This window comes from Felis catus, chromosome D3 (assembly GCF_018350175.1).
Source record: "Felis catus isolate Fca126 chromosome D3, F.catus_Fca126_mat1.0, whole genome shotgun sequence".
In the NCBI taxonomy this organism is placed as follows: Eukaryota; Metazoa; Chordata; class Mammalia; order Carnivora; family Felidae; genus Felis; species Felis catus.
Genome location: NC_058379.1, coordinates 90459501 through 90466027, shown reverse-complemented (window position 1 = coordinate 90466027; position 6527 = coordinate 90459501).

The window sequence follows — 6527 nt, the reverse complement described above, 5'->3', positions numbered from 1 at the left end:
AACAATTTCCTAGAAAGATGATAAACCACTGAAACAGACTCTAGAATAAATAGAAGATCTAAATAGACATGTAAGAAGAAAAGAGATGAATTAGTAATTTTAAAACTTTCCACCAAGAAAGCCCAGGCCCATAGTTGCTTCACTGGTGAGTTCTACCAATCATTTAAAAAGGAGTTAATATCAATTCCTCACAAACTCTGCCAAAAATGAGAAAGGAACACTTGCCAACTCATTATGAGGTCAAAATTACCCTGATACCAAAACCAGACAAACACATCATGAAAAAAAATCTACAGACCAGTAGCTCTTATGAGTGTGGACGCAGAAATCCTCAACAATATCTTAGCAAACTGAATCCAACAACATATAAAAAAGATTATACACCATCACCGGGTGGGACTTATCCTAGATATGCAACATTGGTTTTATCTCCAAAAATCAATGAAATACACTATATTAGTAGAATAAAGAAAAAACCCCACCTGGTTATCTCAGTGGAAGCAGATGAAGCATTTGACAAAATCAAATACCCTTTCATGGTTAAAAAAGCAACACTCAATGAAGTCCTAAGAGTTGGTCGGGTGGGATCCTTCTCAATCAGAGAAAGGGCATCTATGAAAAACCCAGAGCTAACATCAAACTCAAGGTGAAAGACTGAATTCTTTACTCCTAAAACAAGCAACTGGGCAAGATGTCTCTCTCACCACCTGTAATCAATATTGTACTGAAGGTTCTAGGCAGGACAATCACCCAAGAGAAAGAAAAAGACCTCGTGATTGGAAAGGAAGAAGTAAACCTGTCTATGTTCAGATGACATGACCTTCTATATAAAAATCTCGAGGGATCCACAGAAAACCTTTTAGACCTACTAAATTATTTCAGAAAGGATGCAGTATACAAGATCAATATAAAATTGTATATATTGGGGCTCCTGGGTGGCTCAGTCGGTTAAGCGTCCATCTTCGGCTCAGGTCATGATCTCGTGGTTTGTGAGTTCGAGCCCTGCGTCAGGCTCTGTGCTGACAGCTCGGAGCCTGGAGCCTGCTTCGGATTCTGTGGCTCTGTCTCTCTCTGCCCCTTCCCCACTCGTGCTCTGTCTCTGTCTATCAAAAATAAATAAAACGTAAAAAAAATTTTTTAGTTGTGTATGTTAATACACATAGCTAGAAAATAAGCATATAAAAGAGTGCTCCATATCACACGTTATCAGGGATACACAAATTCAAGCAGTGAGATACCACTACTCACCTATTACAATGGCAAAAATCCAGAACACTGACACCACCAAATGTTAGCAAGGATGTGAAGCAACAGGAACTCTCACACGTTGGAGCGGGAATGCAAAATTCATAGGCGATTTGGAAGACAGTTTGACAGTTTCTTGCAAAACGAAACATACTCTTACCATATGATCCAGCAATCATGCTCCCTGGTATTTACCCAAACTTGCTGAAAACTTATGTCCACATGAAAACCCTCACATGGGTGTTTATAGCAGCTTTATTCATAATTACCAAAACTTGGAAACAACCAAGATGTCCTTCACTACGTGAATGAGTACACTATGGTCCCTCCAGACAATGGAATATTATTCAGCAATTAAAAGCAATGGGCTATCAAGCCATGAAAAGACACGGAGGAAGTTTAAATGCCTATTACTAAGTGAAAGAAGCCGATCTGAAAAGGCTACATACTGTATGATTCCAACTATATGGCATTCTGGAAAAGGCGGAACTATGGAGATGATAAAAAGACCGGCGATTGCCAGGGGCTGGGGGGTGGGGAGGATGAATGAGTACGTGGCACATGGAGAATTTTTAGGGTAGTGAAAACGCTCTGTATGACACTCTAATGGCAGACATGTCACTACATGTTTGTCTACACCCACAGAATGTACAACACCACGAGTGAATCCTAAGGTAAACCAGGTGATTTTTGACATGTCAACATAGGTTCATCCTTGGTAAAAAAGGTACCGTTCTGGTGAGTGACATTGATAACAAGGGAGGTTATGCACGTGGGGGAGTGGGAGTCTATGGGAAATGTCTGCACCTTCCTCTCGGTTTTGTGGCAGACCTAAATCCTCTAAAAGGAACGAAAATCTAGAAAAAAATGTAAAAGATAGCAATATTAAAAAAAAAAAAAAAAAGAGGATAGCCCAGCCAAGTGGTCAACAAATACACAAAAAGCCGTTCAGTGGCATTAGTCGCTACAGAGATGCAAATTAAAGCCACACTCCAACTGTACTGCTACCGGAGTGGCTAAAATGAAAAAGACACAAAATACCCAGCGCTCCGTGCTGGCCCCGGGTGGGGCACAAACACAGAAACGGATGTCTGCTGGATTCACGCCCCACAGAAAGGCGCACATGCGTGCACCAGAAGGCACCTGCAGGAATGTTCACAGAAGCACTCTTTGCGCTTCTTTGGATTTTATTTCTAGCCCCGAACCTGAAACTGCCCACATGCCCACCCACGATGGGATGGACAGAAGATGACAGAGTAAAACACGGGCGCACCGGGAATAATGACCTGTGTGATCCGGTGGATGAGGGTGGGAATCACCGAAGGCCAAGCAGATGAGGAGGGCGAAGGCTAGTTACGCAAAGCTCGCTCAGCAGAAGTGGACTGCCGTCCGTGTGTTTGGCAGAGACTCAAGGCAGGCAGAAGAGCCGGAAGGTTCTGTATCCCGGTCTTCCCTGATGGAGGCTGGCAGCTGGGCAGAGCCAAAGGAGGCCGCCCAGAAGTGGGGTGTCCTACGTGATCGGTTAGGGTGCATGTTTGGCTTTCTCTGCTCGGTCCTAAGTCGGAAGTAAAGACAAGAATTAGAGAAACTGTCAGTTATTAATCAAGCCTAGGCCATTTGGGGCCAATAGTTACAGAAATCACTAAGCGGCTTCCTGGATCATCCCTGGAGATAGCAGTCTGGCTTCTTGCGAGTGCCAAGAAGGGGGTGGGCAGCTGTCTTCCCGGGGCTGTTTGTTTCCGACAAGGGGGTTGGCTTTCTGGACAGGTAGCTGCGGGTGTGGGTCAGGCTCTACTCTTATATATGGTCTGGCCATTGTCCCCTTGTATATTCAGACTCTCAGACACACGAATAACAAAGATGTGAGCGAGGTCCATGCACAGTGTGGATGAATCTCCTAGAGGCGATCTAATCTGCCCTCACCACACGGTTCTGTCACGTGAATACAAAACAGGCAATATTAACCTACTGTTGGGGTGGGGACTCTGGCATTGTGGCTGACGGGACAAGAGAGGCCATGTCCTGTTTCCAGGTTACATAGCTGAGTCAGTGTGTGAAAATGCATCGAGCTATATACCTGCAACACATACAGTTTGTTGTGTAGGCGCTGGAGAAGGCGTCGGGAGTGAAATTCTCGGAGCTCCCTTCGCCAGATTATTAAGAAGGAAATCCATGGGCTACTTTTTAAATCAAATATTTTGCTACAGATGGTTTGGTGTTTAAACTGTCCAAATGACCTATGAGAGGTGTCTTCCTTTGATATTCAAATATTGAGAGTAGTGGGGCACCTGGGTGGCTTGTTGGGTCGACTTCGGCTCAGGTCATAATGTCACTCACACTTCCTGGGATCTGGTCCTGAGTCGGGCTCCATGCTGACAGCATGGAACCTGCTTGGGATTCTCTCTCTTCCATTCTCTCTGCCCCTGCCTGGCTCGTGCTCTCTCTCTCTCTCTCTCCCTCTCAAAATAAATAATCATTAAAATAATAATAATAATAATAATAATAATAATTAAAAAGAAAAAGAAATATTGAGAGTAGTGACTATAACTTCCATGGCTTGGGTGATGGAACGCACTTGGTGGTTAGATGATGAAATATATTAAACTGTGTAGAACATTTGCCGCCCCCACCCCCTGCAAGGAACTCAACACGTTTCCTATTTATCCTCAAAATTACCCAGTTACGTTTACAAAGGAGTAAGAGAGACAGGTATCAGGCCCTGGTTTTAAAAAACACAGGGTTAATTGTGCATCTCAACATACAAACAGCCCCAAAGAAAGGCACAGAAACTGTCCAGAATTCATATACTTTTCATTTCTTGATTTTATATCTGAACATTAAACCTGCTTAATCCTTGACCTCAGACCTTCCCGCTGTGCCCAGAGGCTAAAAACCCTCCTGGCAGGGTCTCTCTTTCCAAGGCTAGGGGTCTGTTCCGTTCCCATCGGCACCTGCAGGAGAGTGCCCACCCCTGCCTGTGCGCCTTGGAGATACCCTCGGCTTCCCTTCCTTGCACCCTGTAAACACTGAGGTTTGGGGAAGGTGAGGGGCTTACACGTGCACTCGGCTCTCCGGGGGCAGGGACTCAAGGAGTCCCTTAGCCTGGGACAGGGGCACAAGCATCTCCTAATTCTGGCGCCTTCCTAGGCCCAGGGGTCCCTGTGTTCTGAGCTCTCTCTGAAAGTCCCCTGACCCCCGACTGCCCCCTCTCCACCCGGCAGTAGGCTGGCTTTGAAGCCCCAGGAGCACAGGCCTCTGGCCTGTGTTTCCGCTGCAGCCTTCCAGAAGCTCCTGGGGAAGGGGGAAGGGGGGGGTGCGCCCAGCAGCTTCCAGGGCGCAGGTGAACAATAACTAGGCCCCAGCAAGTACCCCAAACCCAGAGGCCAGGAATGGCAAGGGACGCATGGTGGGGGGACGGTCTTTCTTGGAAAGATGACCCCGTGCCGAGAAGGCGTATTCACAAATTGCGCGCAAAGAAGCGGAAAAGGCAGGCGCGTGCTTTGTCGGTGTCCGGGGGGCGCGGGGGGCGCGTGGGGCGGGGGGCGCAGGCGCCACGCACCAGACAGTTAAAAATGGGAACATAAGGTAGCATTTCCTTTATCATATCCCATAAAAATAGCAATTTGCTGCAGCCCCGCAGCCCGGTGAGGAAGGGGGTGGCTTCGTGATAACGCAGCGATGACAGATAGGCCCGCGCCGAGGTGTCGCCGTGTCGCGCTGGGGAGCATAATAAATTGCGAGGAGCCGAGCAGAGGACAGGGCGCGCGCCTCCTCCCCCAGCAGCCAAATAACTCAGGCCGGCGCCGTAATTATGCTGTGTGAAAATATGGGATTAATTAGACGGTGCGCGGACACGCTGTCCTGTCATTAAAGGCTGCGGCGCGCCCGCCACTGCCCCCCGAGCAGGGCCGCCTTCTCTGTTCACACTCGGGGCTTATTATCTGACTGCCGGCCACTGACACGTCCTCTCGGCCGGGCAGGGCCCGCTGCCACACTGACTGCATTGTCGCCACCTGCTTTAAAGAAAGGCAAGCCCCGGGTATGACTTGTCAATAAAAACTGTCAGTTGGAGGCCCCGGTGCGGGGGAGGGAGGCTGAGGGGGAGGGGAGGGGAGGGGGGAGGCAGAGGCCACCCCAGGCCTCCCCACCCAGGGGCATTTCCTGCCGCGGGGTCAACTTAACCATTTAGAGCTCTCCTTCAGCCCACGGTCAGGCCACCCCGTGTGGCCACAGGTGCGCCTCCAAGCAAGGAGCGAGCCGAGGTGCTGAGAGAACCTTCCAGAATTCCAAGCACAAACGCCTTGGGTAAGCAGTTCAGAGCCCCTGCGTGAGGTCCCTGTTTTCCTGCCCACAGCTGTCCTGGCCTCAGACACTCGAAGGGGAACAGCGTTTGTTTGCCTATTTGGGGTTGGGGGTCTCGGCGGCCAGGCCAGGGTGGGTGTGGACACACAGGAAGGGCTCCCCTGGCGTCAGGCCTTTACTTCCTCTGGAAAATCTGATGGGAGTCGAAGGCGGAGAAGACCCGAGGCTGCTCAGAAGCCCCAGGACACGCTGTCCCTTGCGGGAGACTGACCCGGGGCCAGTCTTCTCCAGGCCCAGGACAGCACTCACTCTGCTCCAGGAAGAAGCTGGGGATGGAACCTTCTGGAACGTGCCAGCTGGATGAGTGACGTCTCAGGAGCCAACAGGTAGACCCACCAAAGCCTGGAAGCCCCCCAGATCTCCTCTTCCCCCAACACACACCTGCACACACACACGTACACCCCAAGGCAGGACGGGTTGACGTCATCCCCATGAGCCTTTGCGAATATTGTACATTTTGTTCTGAGAGTCGTTGGTGACTTTGGAATTTGGGGTTGCTGTCAGGATTCCTAACACTCCAAGAAGATAGTGGATTTTATATGTGGGGTCTTCCAGTCTCGGTGTGGGATTTTTGTGGTTGTTTTCACTTATCCTAGAAACAACCCCTTTCCCAACCTCCACGGCCAGGCTATGAACATATCAATCTTATCCTTTAAAGCGGCACATTTAGGGGATTCACTTTCATTGGCTTTTCGATTCTATGGAGAGCGATTAAGAACACAGAAGTCTTTGAAAACTGGGATTTAGATTTGGGGGGGGGGCAGGTGCACAGGCAGGCCTGGGACAGAGGGAGGGGCCTAGAGAGAGAGAGAGAAAAAAAAAACTGTCCATTAGCAAATTAAGTAATTTAAGCTGAATTACACTTAAAATGACCTTTGCAATAGGTAATAGGCGATCCAAGACAGGAAGAAGGAGCTGAA